Genomic DNA, 16,715 nt, shown 5'->3' on the forward strand with positions numbered 1-16,715 from the left:
CTGGAGGGTCCCGCCTGACCTGAGCTGCGAAGTCGCCCACAACTCCACCACCCCCGGGCCCTCGAGGCCTCCTGTCGCTTGCCTGGGCGGACGGCAGGGCCGCGCCGGAGAGGGTTGGCTGCCGGGCTGGCGGTAAGTCGCCAGCACCAGCGAAGCTAAGCCTCAAGAGGCACACCGTGGCCCCCGCTGCATTCTACGGCCACACCTCCCTGAACGCACCACACCTCGTCTGATCTCGGAAGCTAATCAGGGTCTGGCCTGTTTCGTACCTGGATGGGAGACCACATGGGAATACCGAGTGCTGTAGGCTTTTTTGCCTCCCGCTCCGCCTTGACATTTAGTGGCCCGCGGCCGAGGCCGCCTCCGCCCCCGCTGAGCACCGCTGCAGGCCTCACCTCCTCACGTCCCTCCCAACACAGCGCGCCGGAGGGATCGCTCCCCGCCGAGCTGGCTGGACATGCGGCCAGAATGCGGCCCTGGAAGGCAGCCGCCACCCCAGCCGCTCCCGTGGTGGCTGGCCCGGACCCAGACTCCGCCGCAGGCCGGGGTGCCGTCCGTGCGGCCCGCGAGGCCCTCGACCTGCACTTGGCCGCCCCCACCGGAGCCCAGCCGCGCCGCAGCCCCCTGTCTGCCCGTGTGTCTCTCCACAGCTCCCTCCGGAAAAAGCCCCCCCCTCCGCCGTTTCGCCACGGCCGGGGGCGGGAGCGGGGGCGGGGGCCGGGGCCGCTTCTCCGGGCCTGCCGGCCACCAGGGCCGGGGTCCTGTGCTCGGCGGGCGGCGTGGGGGCAAGGGGGGGCCTTGCTGGGGCTAAGGGGCCGTGCCCACTCCATGGTGGCTCCCAGTGGCTTCGGGCCAGCTGCTGCCCGGCCGGAGGGCCGGCCCGGCCGTGGCCGGGCTGCGCCTAACTCCGCGTGGGCGGGCAGGGGGGGATGCCCAAGGGACCGCGGCCGACGGGCCCTGAAGCCTCCGGGGCCGCGTCCCTGTGAGCGTCGAGCGGGATCTGCGGCGGGGCGCCAAGCGCCGACGGGCCTGGAGCGTCCCGCCCGCCCTGGGCTGCGAGGTGGCCCACCACTCCGCCACCCCCGGGTCCCCGAGGCCTCCTGTCGCCTGCCTGGGCGGGCGGCAGGGCCCTGCCGGAGAGGGCTGGCCGCCGGCATGGCGGTAAGGCGCAGGCGCCAGCGAAGCTGGGCCTCAAGAGGCACCGCGCGGGCCCCTCCTGCGTCTACGGCCATACCACCCTGAACGCGCCCGATCTCGTCTGATCTCGGAAGCTAAGCAGGGTCGGGCCTGGTTAGTACTTGGATGGGAGACCGCCTGGGAATACCGGGTGCTGTAGGCTTTTTGCCTCCCGCTCCGCCTTCTCCTTTAGTCGCCCGCCGCCTCCGCCCCCGCCCCGGCCCCCGCCGGGCAGCGCTGCAGGCCCCACCTCCTCCGGCCCCTCCCACCACAGCGCGCCAGAGGGGGCGCTCCGCGCCGGCCTGGCCGGCCAGGCGGCCAGAAGGCGGCCCTGGAAGGCAGCCGCCACCCCAGCCGCTCCCGTGGTGGCTGGCCCGGACCCAGACTCCGCCGCAGGCCGGGGTGCCGTCCGTGCGGCCCACGAAGCCCTCGACCTGCACTTGGCTGCCCCCACCGGAGCCCAGCCGCGCCGCAGCCCCCTGTCTGCCCGTGTGTCTCTCCACAGCTCCCTCCGGAAAAAGCCCACCCTTTGCCACTTCGCCACGGCCGAGAGTGGGAGCGGGGTCGTGGGCTGGGACCGGTTCGCTGGGCTGGCTAGACACCAGGCGCCGGGAACTTTGCTCGGCAGTTGGCGTGGGGGCAAGGGTGGCGTTGCTGTGTCTAAGGGGCCGTGCCGGCTCAATGGTGGCTCCCAGTGGCTTCGGGCCAACTGCCGTTGGGCAGGCGGGCCGGCCAGGCCGTGGCTGGGCTGCGCCTAGCACTGTGTGGATTGACAGGGTGGGGAATGCACAAGGGACCGAGGGCCACAGGCCCTTAAGCCTCCGGGGCCAAGTCCTGTGAGCGTTGAGCGGCTCTGGGGCGGAGGGCCAAGCGCCTACAGGCCTGGAGGGTCCCGCCTGACCTGAGCTGCGAAGTCGCCCACAACTCCACCACCCCCGGGCCCTCGAGGCCTCCTGTCGCTTGCCTGGGCGGACGGCAGGGCCGCGCCGGAGAGGGTTGGCTGCCGGGCTGGCGGTAAGTCACCAGCACCAGCGAAGCTAAGCCTCAAGAGGCACACCGTGGCCCCCGCTGCATTCTACGGCCACACCTCCCTGAACGCACCACACCTCGTCTGATCTCGGAAGCTAATCAGGGTCTGGCCTGTTTCGTACCTGGATGGGAGACCACATGGGAATACCGAGTGCTGTAGGCTTTTTTGCCTCCCGCTCCGCCTTGACATTTAGTGGCCCGCGGCCGAGGCCGCCTCCGCCCCGCTGAGCACCGCTGCAGGCCTCACCTCCTCACGTCCCTCCCAACACAGCGCGCCGGAGGGATCGCTCCCCGCCGAGCTGGCTGGACATGCGGCCAGAATGCGGCCCTGGAAGGCAGCCGCCACCCCAGCCGCTCCCGTGGTGGCTGGCCCGGACCCAGACTCCGCCGCAGGCCGGGGTACCGTCCGTGCGGCCCACGAAGCCCTCGACCTGCACTTGGCCGCCCCCACCGGAGCCCAGCCGCGCCGCAGCCCCCTGTCTGCCCGTGTGTCTCTCCACAGCTCCCTCCGGAAAAAGCCCGCCCTCCGCCGTTTCGCCACGGCCGGGGGCGGGAGCGGGGGCGGGGGCCGGGGCCGCTTCTCCGGGCCTGCCGTCCACCAGGGCCGGGGTCCTGTGCTCGGCGGGCGGCGTGGGGGCAAGGGGGGGCCTTGCTGGGGCTAAGGGGCCGTGCCCACTCCATGGTGGCTCCCAGTGGCTTCGGGCCAGCTGCTGCCCGGCCGGAGGGCCGGCCCGGCCGTGGCCGGGCTGCGCCTAACTCCGCGTGGGCGGGCAGGGGGGGATGCCCAAGGGACCGCGGCCGCCGGGCCCTGAAGCCTCCGGGGCCGCGTCCCTGTGAGCGTCGAGCGGGATCTGCGGCGGGGCGCCAAGCGCCGACGGGCCTGGAGCGTCCCGCCCGCCCTGGGCTGCGAGGTGGCCCACCACTCCGCCACCCCCGGGTCCCCGAGGCCTCCTGTCGCCTGCCTGGGCGGGCGGCAGGGCCCTGCCGGAGAGGGCTGGCCGCCGGCATGGCGGTAAGGCGCAGGCGCCAGCGAAGCTGGGCCTCAAGAGGCACCGCGCGGGCCCCTCCTGCGTCTACGGCCATACCACCCTGAACGCGCCCGATCTCGTCTGATCTCGGAAGCTAAGCAGGGTCGGGCCTGGTTAGTACTTGGATGGGAGACCGCCTGGGAATACCGGGTGCTGTAGGCTTTTTGCCTCCCGCTCCGCCTTCTCCTTTAGTCGCCCGCCGCCTCCGCCCCCGCCCCCGCCCCCGCCCCCGCCGGGCACCGCTGCAGGCCCCACCTCCTCCGGCCCCTCCCACCACAGCGCGCCAGAGGGGGCGCTCTCCGCCTGCCTGGCCGGCCAGGCGGCCAGAAGGCGGCCCTGGAAGGCAGCCGCATCCCAGCCGCTCCCGGGGTGGCTGGCCTGAACCCAGACTCCGCCTCAGGCCCGGGTGCCGGCCGTGCGGCCCGCGAGCCCCTTGACCTGCACCTGGCCGCCCCCACCAGCGCCCAGCCCCGGCGCAGCCACCTATCTGCCGGTGTGTCTCTCCACAGCTCCCTCCGGAAAAAGCCCCCCCTCCGCCGTTTCGCCACGGCCGGGGGCGGGAGCGGGGGCGGGGGCCGGGGCCGGTGCTCCGGGCCGGCCGGCCACAAGGCGCCGGGTCCTGTGCTCGGCGGGTGGCGTGGGGGCAAGGGTGGCCTTGCTGGGGCTAAGGGGCCGTGCCGACTCAATGGTGGCTCCCAGTGGGTTAAGGGCCGACTGCCGTCGGGCAGGAGGGCCGGCCCGGGCTGCGGCTGGGCTGCGCCTAGCGCCGCGTGGGCGGGCAGAGGGGAGGCCCAAGGGACCGCGGGCCCCGGGCCCTGAAGCCTCCGGGGCCACGTCCCTGTGAGCGACGTGCGGGATCTGGGGCGGGGCGCCAAGCGCCGAACGGTTTGGTGGGTCCCGCCCGCCCTGGGCTGGGAGGTCGCCGAACCCTCCGCCACCCCCCTGGTACCCGAGGCCGCCGTTGCCCTGCCTGGGCGGGCGGCGGGGCCCTGCCGGGGCGGGCTGGCCGCCGGGCTGGCGGGGAGGCGCAAGCGCCAGCGAAGCTGGGCCTCAAGAGGCACTCCGCGGGCCCCTCTTAACGTCTACGGCCATACCACCCTGAACGCGCCCGATCTCGTCTGATCTCGGAAGCTAAGCAGGGTCGGGCCTGGTTAGTACTTGGATGGGAGACCGCCTGGGAATACCGGGTGCTGTAGGCTTTTTGCCTCCCGCTCCGCCTTCTCCTTTAGTCGCCCGCGGCCTAGGCCGAGGCCGAGGCCAAGGCCGAGGCCGCTGCCTCCGCCCCCGCCCCCGCCCCCGCCGGGCAGCGCTGCAGGCCCCACCTCCTCCGGCCCCTCCCACCACAGCGCGCCAGAGGGGGCGCTCCGCGCCGGCCTGGCCGGCCAGGCGGCCAGAAGGCGGCCCTGGAAGGCAGCCGCCACCCCAGCCGCTCCCGTGGTGGCTGGCCCGGACCCAGACTCCGCCGCAGGCCGGGGTGCCGTCCGTGCGGCCCACGAAGCCCTCGACCTGCACTTGGCCGCCCCCACCGGAGCCCAGCCGCGCCGCAGCCCCCTGTCTGCCCGTGTGTCTCTCCACAGCTCCCTCCGGAAAAAGCCCACCCTTTGCCACTTCGCCACGGCCGAGAGTGGGAGCGGGGTCGTGGGCTGGGACCGGTTCGCTGGGCTGGCTAGACACCAGGCGCCGGGAACTTTGCTCGGCAGTTGGCGTGGGGGCAAGGGTGGCGTTGCTGTGTCTAAGGGGCCGTGCCGGCTCAATGGTGGCTCCCAGTGGCTTCGGGCCAACTGCCGTTGGGCAGGCGGGCCGGCCAGGCCGTGGCTGGGCTGCGCCTAGCACTGTGTGGATTGACAGGGTGGGGAATGCACAAGGGACCGAGGGCCACAGGCCCTTAAGCCTCCGGGGCCAAGTCCTGTGAGCGTTGAGCGGCTCTGGGGCGGAGGGCCAAGCGCCTACAGGCCTGGAGGGTCCCGCCTGACCTGAGCTGCGAAGTCGCCCACAACTCCACCACCCCCGGGCCCTCGAGGCCTCCTGTCGCTTGCCTGGGCGGACGGCAGGGCCGCGCCGGAGAGGGTTGGCTGCCGGGCTGGCGGTAAGTCGCCAGCACCAGCGAAGCTAAGCCTCAAGAGGCACACCGTGGCCCCCGCTGCATTCTACGGCCACACCTCCCTGAACGCACCACACCTCGTCTGATCTCGGAAGCTAATCAGGGTCTGGCCTGTTTCGTACCTGGATGGGAGACCACATGGGAATACCGAGTGCTGTAGGCTTTTTTGCCTCCCGCTCCGCCTTGACATTTAGTGGCCCGCGGCCGAGGCCGCCTCCGCCCCTGCTGAGCACCGCTGCAGGCCTCACCTCCTCACGTCCCTCCCAACACAGCGCGCCGGAGGGATCGCTCCCCGCCGAGCTGGCTGGACATGCGGCCAGAATGCGGCCCTGGAAGGCAGCCGCCACCCCAGCCGCTCCCGTGGTGGCTGGCCCGGACCCAGACTCCGCCGCAGGCCGGGGTGCCGTCCGTGCGGCCCGCGAGGCCCTCGACCTGCACTTGGCCGCCCCCACTGGAGCCCAGCCGCGCCGCAGCCCCCTGTCTGCCCGTGTGTCTCTCCACAGCTCCCTCCGGAAAAAGCCCCCCCTCCGCCGTTTCGCCACGGCCGGGGGCGGGAGCGGGGGCGGGGGCCGGGGCCGCTTCTCCGGGCCTGCCGGCCACCAGGGCCGGGATCCTGTGCTCGGCGGGCGGCGTGGGGACAAGGGGGGGCCTTGCTGGGGCTAAGGGGCCGTGCCCACTCCATGGTGGCTCCCAGTGGCTTCGGGCCAGCTGCTGCCCGGCCGGAGGGCCGGCCCGGCCGTGGCCGGGCTGCGCCTAACTCCGCGTGGGCGGGCAGGGGGGGATGCCCAAGGGACCGCGGCCGCCGGGCCCTGAAGCCTCCGGGGCCGCGTCCCTGTGAGCGTCGAGCGGGATCTGCGGCGGGGCGCCAAGCGCCGACGGGCCTGGAGCGTCCCGCCCGCCCTGGGCTGCGAGGTGGCCCACCACTCCGCCACCCCCGGGTCCCCGAGGCCTCCTGTCGCCTGCCTGGGCGGGCGGCAGGGCCCTGCCGGAGAGGGCTGGCCGCCGGCATGGCGGTAAGGCGCAGGCGCCAGCGAAGCTGGGCCTCAAGAGGCACCGCGCGGGCCCCTCCTGCGTCTACGGCCATACCACCCTGAACGCGCCCGATCTCGTCTGATCTCGGAAGCTAAGCAGGGTCGGGCCTGGTTAGTACTTGGATGGGAGACCGCCTGGGAATACCGGGTGCTGTAGGCTTTTTGCCTCCCGCTCCGCCTTCTCCTTTAGTCGCCCGCCGCCTCCGCCCCCGCCCCCGCCCCCGCCCCCGCCGGGCACCGCTGCAGGCCCCACCTCCTCCGGCCCCTCCCACCACAGCGCGCCAGAGGGGGCGCTCTCCGCCTGCCTGGCCGGCCAGGCGGCCAGAAGGCGGCCCTGGAAGGCAGCCGCATCCCAGCCGCTCCCGGGGTGGCTGGCCTGAACCCAGACTCCGCCTCAGGCCCGGGTGCCGGCCGTGCGGCCCGCGAGCCCCTTGACCTGCACCTGGCCGCCCCCACCAGCGCCCAGCCCCGGCGCAGCCACCTATCTGCCGGTGTGTCTCTCCACAGCTCCCTCCGGAAAAAGCCCCCCCTCCGCCGTTTCGCCACGGCCGGGGGCGGGAGCGGGGGCGGGGGCCGGGGCCGGTGCTCCGGGCCGGCCGGCCACAAGGCGCCGGGTCCTGTGCTCGGCGGGTGGCGTGGGGGCAAGGGTGGCCTTGCTGGGGCTAAGGGGCCGTGCCGACTCAATGGTGGCTCCCAGTGGGTTAAGGGCCGACTGCCGTCGGGCAGGAGGGCCGGCCCGGGCTGCGGCTGGGCTGCGCCTAGCGCCGCGTGGGCGGGCAGAGGGGAGGCCCAAGGGACCGCGGGCCCCGGGCCCTGAAGCCTCCGGGGCCACGTCCCTGTGAGCGACGTGCGGGATCTGGGGCGGGGCGCCAAGCGCCGAACGGTTTGGTGGGTCCCGCCCGCCCTGGGCTGGGAGGTCGCCGAACCCTCCGCCACCCCCCTGGTACCCGAGGCCGCCGTTGCCCTGCCTGGGCGGGCGGCGGGGCCCTGCCGGGGCGGGCTGGCCGCCGGGCTGGCGGGGAGGCGCAAGCGCCAGCGAAGCTGGGCCTCAAGAGGCACTCCGCGGGCCCCTTTTAACGTCTACGGCCATACCACCCTGAACGCGCCCGATCTCGTCTGATCTCGGAAGCTAAGCAGGGTCGGGCCTGGTTAGTACTTGGATGGGAGACCGCCTGGGAATACCGGTTGCTGTAGGCTTTTTGCCTCCCGCTCCGCCTTCTCCTTTAGTCGCCCGCGGCCTAGGCCGAGGCCGAGGCCAAGGCCGAGGCCGCTGCCTCCGCCCCCGCCCCCGCCCCCGCCGGGCAGCGCTGCAGGCCCCACCTCCTCCGGCCCCTCCCACCACAGCGCGCCAGAGGGGGCGCTCCGCGCCGGCCTGGCCGGCCAGGCGGCCAGAAGGCGGCCCTGGAAGGCAGCCGCCACCCCAGCCGCTCCCGTGGTGGCTGGCCCGGACCCAGACTCCGCCGCAGGCCGGGGTGCCGTCCGTGCGGCCCACGAAGCCCTCGACCTGCACTTGGCTGCCCCCACCGGAGCCCAGCCGCGCCGCAGCCCCCTGTCTGCCCGTGTGTCTCTCCACAGCTCCCTCCGGAAAAAGCCCACCCTTTGCCACTTCGCCACGGCCGAGAGTGGGAGCGGGGTCGTGGGCTGGGACCGGTTCGCTGGGCTGGCTAGACACCAGGCGCCGGGAACTTTGCTCGGCAGTTGGCGTGGGGGCAAGGGTGGCGTTGCTGTGTCTAAGGGGCCGTGCCGGCTCAATGGTGGCTCCCAGTGGCTTCGGGCCAACTGCCGTTGGGCAGGCGGGCCGGCCAGGCCGTGGCTGGGCTGCGCCTAGCACTGTGTGGATTGACAGGGTGGGGAATGCACAAGGGACCGAGGGCCACAGGCCCTTAAGTCTCCGGGGCCAAGTCCTGTGAGCGTTGAGCGGCTCTGGGGCGGAGGGCCAAGCGCCTACAGGCCTGGAGGGTCCCGCCTGACCTGAGCTGCGAAGTCGCCCACAACTCCACCACCCCCGGGCCCTCGAGGCCTCCTGTCGCTTGCCTGGGCGGACGGCAGGGCCGCGCCGGAGAGGGTTGGCTGCCGGGCTGGCGGTAAGTCACCAGCACCAGCGAAGCTAAGCCTCAAGAGGCACACCGTGGCCCCCGCTGCATTCTACGGCCACACCTCCCTGAACGCACCACACCTCGTCTGATCTCGGAAGCTAATCAGGGTCTGGCCTGTTTCGTACCTGGATGGGAGACCACATGGGAATACCGAGTGCTGTAGGCTTTTTTGCCTCCCGCTCCGCCTTGACATTTAGTGGCCCGCGGCCGAGGCCGCCTCCGCCCCGCTGAGCACCGCTGCAGGCCTCACCTCCTCACGTCCCTCCCAACACAGCGCGCCGGAGGGATCGCTCCCCGCCGAGCTGGCTGGACATGCGGCCAGAATGCGGCCCTGGAAGGCAGCCGCCACCCCAGCCGCTCCCGTGGTGGCTGGCCCGGACCCAGACTCCGCCGCAGGCCGGGGTACCGTCCGTGCGGCCCACGAAGCCCTCGACCTGCACTTGGCCGCCCCCACCGGAGCCCAGCCGCGCCGCAGCCCCCTGTCTGCCCGTGTGTCTCTCCACAGCTCCCTCCGGAAAAAGCCCGCCCTCCGCCGTTTCGCCACGGCCGGGGGCGGGAGCGGGGGCGGGGGCCGGGGCCGCTTCTCCGGGCCTGCCGTCCACCAGGGCCGGGGTCCTGTGCTCGGCGGGCGGCGTGGGGGCAAGGGGGGGCCTTGCTGGGGCTAAGGGGCCGTGCCCACTCCATGGTGGCTCCCAGTGGCTTCGGGCCAGCTGCTGCCCGGCCGGAGGGCCGGCCCGGCCGTGGCCGGGCTGCGCCTAACTCCGCGTGGGCGGGCAGGGGGGGATGCCCAAGGGACCGCGGCCGCCGGGCCCTGAAGCCTCCGGGGCCGCGTCCCTGTGAGCGTCGAGCGGGATCTGCGGCGGGGCGCCAAGCGCCGACGGGCCTGGAGCGTCCCGCCCGCCCTGGGCTGCGAGGTGGCCCACCACTCCGCCACCCCCGGGTCCCCGAGGCCTCCTGTCGCCTGCCTGGGCGGGCGGCAGGGCCCTGCCGGAGAGGGCTGGCCGCCGGCATGGCGGTAAGGCGCAGGCGCCAGCGAAGCTGGGCCTCAAGAGGCACCGCGCGGGCCCCTCCTGCGTCTACGGCCATACCACCCTGAACGCGCCCGATCTCGTCTGATCTCGGAAGCTAAGCAGGGTCGGGCCTGGTTAGTACTTGGATGGGAGACCGCCTGGGAATACCGGGTGCTGTAGGCTTTTTGCCTCCCGCTCCGCCTTCTCCTTTAGTCGCCCGCCGCCTCCGCCCCCGCCCCCGCCCCCGCCCCCGCCGGGCACCGCTGCAGGCCCCACCTCCTCCGGCCCCTCCCACCACAGCGCGCCAGAGGGGGCGCTCTCCGCCTGCCTGGCCGGCCAGGCGGCCAGAAGGCGGCCCTGGAAGGCAGCCGCATCCCAGCCGCTCCCGGGGTGGCTGGCCTGAACCCAGACTCCGCCTCAGGCCCGGGTGCCGGCCGTGCGGCCCGCGAGCCCCTTGACCTGCACCTGGCCGCCCCCACCAGCGCCCAGCCCCGGCGCAGCCACCTATCTGCCGGTGTGTCTCTCCACAGCTCCCTCCGGAAAAAGCCCCCCCTCCGCCGTTTCGCCACGGCCGGGGGCGGGAGCGGGGGCGGGGGCCGGGGCCGGTGCTCCGGGCCGGCCGGCCACAAGGCGCCGGGTCCTGTGCTCGGCGGGTGGCGTGGGGGCAAGGGTGGCCTTGCTGGGGCTAAGGGGCCGTGCCGACTCAATGGTGGCTCCCAGTGGGTTAAGGGCCGACTGCCGTCGGGCAGGAGGGCCGGCCCGGGCTGCGGCTGGGCTGCGCCTAGCGCCGCGTGGGCGGGCAGAGGGGAGGCCCAAGGGACCGCGGGCCCCGGGCCCTGAAGCCTCCGGGGCCACGTCCCTGTGAGCGACGTGCGGGATCTGGGGCGGGGCGCCAAGCGCCGAACGGTTTGGTGGGTCCCGCCCGCCCTGGGCTGGGAGGTCGCCGAACCCTCCGCCACCCCCCTGGTACCCGAGGCCGCCGTTGCCCTGCCTGGGCGGGCGGCGGGGCCCTGCCGGGGCGGGCTGGCCGCCGGGCTGGCGGGGAGGCGCAAGCGCCAGCGAAGCTGGGCCTCAAGAGGCACTCCGCGGGCCCCTCTTAACGTCTACGGCCATACCACCCTGAACGCGCCCGATCTCGTCTGATCTCGGAAGCTAAGCAGGGTCGGGCCTGGTTAGTACTTGGATGGGAGACCGCCTGGGAATACCGGGTGCTGTAGGCTTTTTGCCTCCCGCTCCGCCTTCTCCTTTAGTCGCCCGCCGCCTCCGCCCCCGCCCCGGCCCCCGCCGGGCAGCGCTGCAGGCCCCACCTCCTCCGGCCCCTCCCACCACAGCGCGCCAGAGGGGGCGCTCCGCGCCGGCCTGGCCGGCCAGGCGGCCAGAAGGCGGCCCTGGAAGGCAGCCGCCACCCCAGCCGCTCCCGTGGTGGCTGGCCCGGACCCAGACTCCGCCGCAGGCCGGGGTGCCGTCCGTGCGGCCCACGAAGCCCTCGACCTGCACTTGGCCGCCCCCACCGGAGCCCAGCCGCGCCGCAGCCCCCTGTCTGCCCGTGTGTCTCTCCACAGCTCCCTCCGGAAAAAGCCCACCCTTTGCCACTTCGCCACGGCCGAGAGTGGGAGCGGGGTCGTGGGCTGGGACCGGTTCGCTGGGCTGGCTAGACACCAGGCGCCGGGAACTTTGCTCGGCAGTTGGCGTGGGGGCAAGGGTGGCGTTGCTGTGTCTAAGGGGCCGTGCCGGCTCAATGGTGGCTCCCAGTGGCTTCGGGCCAACTGCCGTTGGGCAGGCGGGCCGGCCAGGCCGTGGCTGGGCTGCGCCTAGCACTGTGTGGATTGACAGGGTGGGGAATGCACAAGGGACCGAGGGCCACAGGCCCTTAAGCCTCCGGGGCCAAGTCCTGTGAGCGTTGAGCGGCTCTGGGGCGGAGGGCCAAGCGCCTACAGGCCTGGAGGGTCCCGCCTGACCTGAGCTGCGAAGTCGCCCACAACTCCACCACCCCCGGGCCCTCGAGGCCTCCTGTCGCTTGCCTGGGCAGACGGCAGGGCCGCGCCGGAGAGGGTTGGCTGCCGGGCTGGCGGTAAGTCGCCAGCACCAGCAAAGCTAAGCCTCAAGAGGCACACCGTGGCCCCCGCTGCATTCTACGGCCACACCTCCCTGAACGCACCACACCTCGTCTGATCTCGGAAGCTAATCAGGGTCTGGCCTGTTTCGTACCTGGATGGGAGACCACATGGGAATACCGAGTGCTGTAGGCTTTTTTGCCTCCCGCTCCGCCTTGACATTTAGTGGCCCGCGGCCGAGGCCGCCTCCGCCCCGCTGAGCACCGCTGCAGGCCTCACCTCCTCACGTCCCTCCCAACACAGCGCGCCGGAGGGATCGCTCCCCGCCGAGCTGGCTGGACATGCGGCCAGAATGCGGCCCTGGAAGGCAGCCGCCACCCCAGCCGCTCCCGTGGTGGCTGGCCCGGACCCAGACTCCGCCGCAGGCCGGGGTACCGTCCGTGCGGCCCACGAAGCCCTCGACCTGCACTTGGCCGCCCCCACCGGAGCCCAGCCGCGCCGCAGCCCCCTGTCTGCCCGTGTGTCTCTCCACAGCTCCCTCCGGAAAAAGCCCCCCCCTCCGCCGTTTCGCCACGGCCGGGGGCGGGAGCGGGGGCGGGGGCCGGGGCCGCTTCTCCGGGCCTGCCGTCCACCCGGGCCGGGGTCCTGTGCTCGGCGGGCGGCGTGGGGGCAAGGGGGGGCCTTGCTGGGGCTAAGGGGCCGTGCCCACTCCATGGTGGCTCCCAGTGGCTTCGGGCCAGCTGCTGCCCGGCCGGAGGGCCGGCCCGGCCGTGGCCGGGCTGCGCCTAACTCCGCGTGGGCGGGCAGGGGGGGATGCCCAAGGGACCGCGGCCGCCGGGCCCTGAAGCCTCCGGGGCCGCGTCCCTGTGAGCGTCGAGCGGGATCTGCGGCGGGGCGCCAAGAGCCGACGGACCTGGAGCGTCCCGCCCGCCCTGGGCTGCGAGGTGGCCCACCACTCCGCCACCCCCGGGTCCCCGAGGCCTCCTGTCGCCTGCCTGGGCGGGCGGCAGGGCCCTGCGGGAGAGGGCTGGCCGCCGGCATGGCGGTAAGGCGCAGGCGCCAGCGAAGCTGGGGCCTCAAGAGGCACCGCGCGGGCCCCTCTTGCGTCTACGGCCATACCACCCTGAACGCGCCCGATCTCGTCTGATCTCGGAAGCTAAGCAGGGTCGGGCCTGGTTAGTACTTGGATGGGAGACCGCCTGGGAATACCGGGTGCTGTAGGCTTTTTGCCTCCCGCTCCGCCTTCTCCTTTAGTCGCCCGCCGCCTCCGCCCCCGCCCCCGCCCCCGCCCCCACCGGGCACCGCTGCAGGCCCCACCTCCTCCGGCCCCTCCCACCACAGCGCGCCAGAGGGGGCGCTCTCCGCCTGCCTGGCCGGCCAGGCGGCCAGAAGGCGGCCCTGGAAGGCAGCCGCATCCCAGCCGCTCCCGGGGTGGCTGGCCTGAACCCAGACTCCGCCTCAGGCCCGGGTGCCGGCCGTGCGGCCCGCGAGCCCCTTGACCTGCACCTGGCCGCCCCCACCAGCGCCCAGCCCCGGCGCAGCCACCTATCTGCCGGTGTGTCTCTCCACAGCTCCCTCCGGAAAAAGCCCCCCCTCCGCCGTTTCGCCACGGCCGGGGGCGGGAGCGGGGGCGGGCGCCGGGGCCGGTGCTCCGGGCCGGCCGGCCACAAGGCGCCGGGTCCTGTGCTCGGCGGGTGGCGTGGGGGCAAGGGTGGCCTTGCTGGGGCTAAGGGGCCGTGCCGACTCAATGGTGGCTCCCAGTGGGTTAAGGGCCGACTGCCGTCGGGCAGGAGGGCCGGCCCGGGCTGCGGCTGGGCTGCGCCTAGCGCCGCGTGGGCGGGCAGAGGGGAGGCCCAAGGGACCGCGGGCCCCGGGCCCTGAAGCCTCCGGGGCCACGTCCCTGTGAGCGACGTGCGGGATCTGGGGCGGGGCGCCAAGCGCCGAACGGTTTGGTGGGTCCCGCCCGCCCTGGGCTGGGAGGTCGCCGAACCCTCCGCCACCCCCCCTGGTACCCGAGGCCGCCGTTGCCCTGCCTGGGCGGGCGGCGGGGCCCTGCCGGGGCGGGCTGGCCGCCGGGCTGGCGGGGAGGCGCAAGCGCCAGCGAAGCTGGGCCTCAAGAGGCACTCCGCGGGCCCCTTTTAACGTCTACGGCCATACCACCCTGAACGCGCCCGATCTCGTCTGATCTCGGAAGCTAAGCAGGGTCGGGCCTGGTTAGTACTTTGATGGGAGACCGCCTGGGAATACCGGGTGCTGTAGGCTTTTTGCCTCCCGCTCCGCCTTCTCCTTTAGTCGCCCGCGGCCTAGGCCGAGGCCGAGGCCAAGGCCGAGGCCGCTGCCTCCGCCCCCGCCCCCGCCCCCGCCGGGCAGCGCTGCAGGCCCCACCTCCTCCGGCCCCTCCCACCACAGCGCGCCAGAGGGGGCGCTCCGCGCCGGCCTGGCCGGCCAGGCGGCCAGAAGGCGGCCCTGGAAGGCAGCCGCCACCCCAGCCGCTCCCGTGGTGGCTGGCCCGGACCCAGACTCCGCCGCAGGCCGGGGTGCCGTCCGTGCGGCCCACGAAGCCCTCGACCTGCACTTGGCCGCCCCCACCGGAGCCCAGCCGCGCCGCAGCCCCCTGTCTGCCCGTGTGTCTCTCCACAGCTCCCTCCGGAAAAAGCCCACCCTTTGCCACTTCGCCACGGCCGAGAGTGGGAGCGGGGTCGTGGGCTGGGACCGGTTCGCTGGGCTGGCTAGACACCAGGCGCCGGGAACTTTGCTCGGCAGTTGGCGTGGGGGCAAGGGTGGCGTTGCTGTGTCTAAGGGGCCGTGCCGGCTCAATGGTGGCTCCCAGTGGCTTCGGGCCAACTGCCGTTGGGCAGGCGGGCCGGCCAGGCCGTGGCTGGGCTGCGCCTAGCACTGTGTGGATTGACAGGGTGGGGAATGCACAAGGGACCGAGGGCCACAGGCCCTTAAGCCTCCGGGGCCAAGTCCTGTGAGCGTTGAGCGGCTCTGGGGCGGAGGGCCAAGCGCCTACAGGCCTGGAGGGTCCCGCCTGACCTGAGCTGCGAAGTCGCCCACAACTCCACCACCCCCGGGCCCTCGAGGCCTCCTGTCGCTTGCCTGGGCGGACGGCAGGGCCGCGCCGGAGAGGGTTGGCTGCCGGGCTGGCGGTAAGTCGCCAGCACCAGCGAAGCTAAGCCTCAAGAGGCACACCGTGGCCCCCGCTGCATTCTACGGCCACACCTCCCTGAACGCACCACACCTCGTCTGATCTCGGAAGCTAATCAGGGTCTGGCCTGTTTCGTACCTGGATGGGAGACCACATGGGAATACCGAGTGCTGTAGGCTTTTTTGCCTCCCGCTCCGCCTTGACATTTAGTGGCCCGCGGCCGAGGCCGCCTCCGCCCCCGCTGAGCACCGCTGCAGGCCTCACCTCCTCACGTCCCTCCCAACACAGCGCGCCGGAGGGATCGCTCCCCGCCGAGCTGGCTGGACATGCGGCCAGAATGCGGCCCTGGAAGGCAGCCGCCACCCCAGCCGCTCCCGTGGTGGCTGGCCCGGACCCAGACTCCGCCGCAGGCCGGGGTGCCGTCCGTGCGGCCCGCGAGGCCCTCGACCTGCACTTGGCCGCCCCCACCGGAGCCCAGCCGCGCCGCAGCCCCCTGTCTGCCCGTGTGTCTCTCCACAGCTCCCTCCGGAAAAAGCCCCCCCTCCGCCGTTTCGCCACGGCCGGGGGCGGGAGCGGGGGCGGGGGCCGGGGCCGGTGCTCCGGGCCGGCCGGCCACAAGGCGCCGGGTCCTGTGCTCGGCGGGTGGCGTGGGGGCAAGGGTGGCCTTGCTGGGGCTAAGGGGCCGTGCCGACTCAATGGTGGCTCCCAGTGGGTTAAGGGCCGACTGCCGTCGGGCAGGAGGGCCGGCCCGGGCTGCGGCTGGGCTGCGCCTAGCGCCGCGTGGGCGGGCAGAGGGGAGGCCCAAGGGACCGCGGGCCCCGGGCCCTGAAGCCTCCGGGGCCACGTCCCTGTGAGCGACGTGCGGGATCTGGGGCGGGGCGCCAAGCGCCGAACGGTTTGGTGGGTCCCGCCCGCCCTGGGCTGGGAGGTCGCCGAACCCTCCGCCACCCCCCTGGTACCCGAGGCCGCCGTTGCCCTGCCTGGGCGGGCGGCGGGGCCCTGCCGGGGCGGGCTGGCCGCCGGGCTGGCGGGGAGGCGCAAGCGCCAGCGAAGCTGGGCCTCAAGAGGCACTCCGCGGGCCCCTCTTAACGTCTACGGCCATACCACCCTGAACGCGCCCGATCTCGTCTGATCTCGGAAGCTAAGCAGGGTCGGGCCTGGTTAGTACTTGGATGGGAGACCGCCTGGGAATACCGGGTGCTGTAGGCTTTTTGCCTCCCGCTCCGCCTTCTCCTTTAGTCGCCCGCCGCCTCCGCCCCCGCCCCGGCCCCCGCCGGGCAGCGCTGCAGGCCCCACCTCCTCCGGCCCCTCCCACCACAGCGCGCCAGAGGGGGCGCTCCGCGCCGGCCTGGCCGGCCAGGCGGCCAGAAGGCGGCCCTGGAAGGCAGCCGCCACCCCAGCCGCTCCCGTGGTGGCTGGCCCGGACCCAGACTCCGCCGCAGGCCGGGGTGCCGTCCGTGCGGCCCACGAAGCCCTCGACCTGCACTTGGCCGCCCCCACCGGAGCCCAGCCGCGCCGCAGCCCCCTGTCTGCCCGTGTGTCTCTCCACAGCTCCCTCCGGAAAAAGCCCACCCTTTGCCACTTCGCCACGGCCGAGAGTGGGAGCGGGGTCGTGGGCTGGGACCGGTTCGCTGGGCTGGCTAGACACCAGGCGCCGGGAACTTTGCTCGGCAGTTGGCGTGGGGGCAAGGGTGGCGTTGCTGTGTCTAAGGGGCCGTGCCGGCTCAATGGTGGCTCCCAGTGGCTTCGGGCCAACTGCCGTTGGGCAGGCGGGCCGGCCAGGCCGTGGCTGGGCTGCGCCTAGCACTGTGTGGATTGACAGGGTGGGGAATGCACAAGGGACCGAGGGCCACAGGCCCTTAAGTCTCCGGGGCCAAGTCCTGTGAGCGTTGAGCGGCTCTGGGGCGGAGGGCCAAGCGCCTACAGGCCTGGAGGGTCCCGCCTGACCTGAGCTGCGAAGTCGCCCACAACTCCACCACCCCCGGGCCCTCGAGGCCTCCTGTCGCTTGCCTGGGCGGACGGCAGGGCCGCGCCGGAGAGGG

The 16,715-nt window shown here is 73.8% G+C and overlaps 10 non-coding genes and 6 pseudogenes across 10 annotated transcripts; all 16 read left to right on the plus strand.

Moving 5' to 3' along the window:
• Positions 1 to 191: 191 nt before the first annotated feature.
• Positions 192 to 310, plus strand: LOC133075497 (5S ribosomal RNA; annotated as a pseudogene).
• Positions 311 to 1,220: 910 nt separating this feature from the next.
• On the plus strand, positions 1,221 to 1,339 carry LOC133079461 (5S ribosomal RNA). Its single transcript, XR_009698203.1, has one exon. It is a non-coding gene; the product is annotated as a 5S ribosomal RNA (ribosomal RNA).
• A 910-nt stretch (positions 1,340 to 2,249) lies between these two features.
• On the plus strand, positions 2,250 to 2,368 carry LOC133075506 (5S ribosomal RNA; annotated as a pseudogene).
• A 908-nt stretch (positions 2,369 to 3,276) lies between these two features.
• Positions 3,277 to 3,395, plus strand: LOC133079466 (5S ribosomal RNA). Its single transcript, XR_009698204.1, has one exon. It is a non-coding gene; the product is annotated as a 5S ribosomal RNA (ribosomal RNA).
• A 918-nt stretch (positions 3,396 to 4,313) lies between these two features.
• On the plus strand, positions 4,314 to 4,432 carry LOC133079470 (5S ribosomal RNA). Its single transcript, XR_009698205.1, has one exon. It is a non-coding gene; the product is annotated as a 5S ribosomal RNA (ribosomal RNA).
• A 946-nt stretch (positions 4,433 to 5,378) lies between these two features.
• On the plus strand, positions 5,379 to 5,497 carry LOC133075510 (5S ribosomal RNA; annotated as a pseudogene).
• A 909-nt stretch (positions 5,498 to 6,406) lies between these two features.
• Positions 6,407 to 6,525, plus strand: LOC133079473 (5S ribosomal RNA). The gene has a single exon (XR_009698208.1). It is a non-coding gene; the product is annotated as a 5S ribosomal RNA (ribosomal RNA).
• A 918-nt stretch (positions 6,526 to 7,443) lies between these two features.
• Positions 7,444 to 7,562, plus strand: LOC133104475 (5S ribosomal RNA). The gene has a single exon (XR_009703588.1). It is a non-coding gene; the product is annotated as a 5S ribosomal RNA (ribosomal RNA).
• Positions 7,563 to 8,508: 946 nt separating this feature from the next.
• LOC133075516 (5S ribosomal RNA) lies at positions 8,509 to 8,627 on the plus strand (annotated as a pseudogene).
• Positions 8,628 to 9,535: 908 nt separating this feature from the next.
• Positions 9,536 to 9,654, plus strand: LOC133079480 (5S ribosomal RNA). Its single transcript, XR_009698209.1, has one exon. It is a non-coding gene; the product is annotated as a 5S ribosomal RNA (ribosomal RNA).
• A 918-nt stretch (positions 9,655 to 10,572) lies between these two features.
• LOC133079485 (5S ribosomal RNA) lies at positions 10,573 to 10,691 on the plus strand. Its single transcript, XR_009698213.1, has one exon. It is a non-coding gene; the product is annotated as a 5S ribosomal RNA (ribosomal RNA).
• A 910-nt stretch (positions 10,692 to 11,601) lies between these two features.
• LOC133075522 (5S ribosomal RNA) lies at positions 11,602 to 11,720 on the plus strand (annotated as a pseudogene).
• Positions 11,721 to 12,630: 910 nt separating this feature from the next.
• LOC133079491 (5S ribosomal RNA) lies at positions 12,631 to 12,749 on the plus strand. Its single transcript, XR_009698214.1, has one exon. It is a non-coding gene; the product is annotated as a 5S ribosomal RNA (ribosomal RNA).
• A 919-nt stretch (positions 12,750 to 13,668) lies between these two features.
• Positions 13,669 to 13,787, plus strand: LOC133104196 (5S ribosomal RNA). Its single transcript, XR_009703497.1, has one exon. It is a non-coding gene; the product is annotated as a 5S ribosomal RNA (ribosomal RNA).
• A 946-nt stretch (positions 13,788 to 14,733) lies between these two features.
• On the plus strand, positions 14,734 to 14,852 carry LOC133075528 (5S ribosomal RNA; annotated as a pseudogene).
• Positions 14,853 to 15,763: 911 nt separating this feature from the next.
• LOC133079493 (5S ribosomal RNA) lies at positions 15,764 to 15,882 on the plus strand. The gene has a single exon (XR_009698215.1). It is a non-coding gene; the product is annotated as a 5S ribosomal RNA (ribosomal RNA).
• Positions 15,883 to 16,715: the final 833 nt, after the last annotated feature.

This window comes from Eubalaena glacialis, chromosome 1, assembly GCF_028564815.1.
Source record: "Eubalaena glacialis isolate mEubGla1 chromosome 1, mEubGla1.1.hap2.+ XY, whole genome shotgun sequence".
Classification (NCBI taxonomy): Eukaryota; Metazoa; Chordata; class Mammalia; order Artiodactyla; family Balaenidae; genus Eubalaena; species Eubalaena glacialis.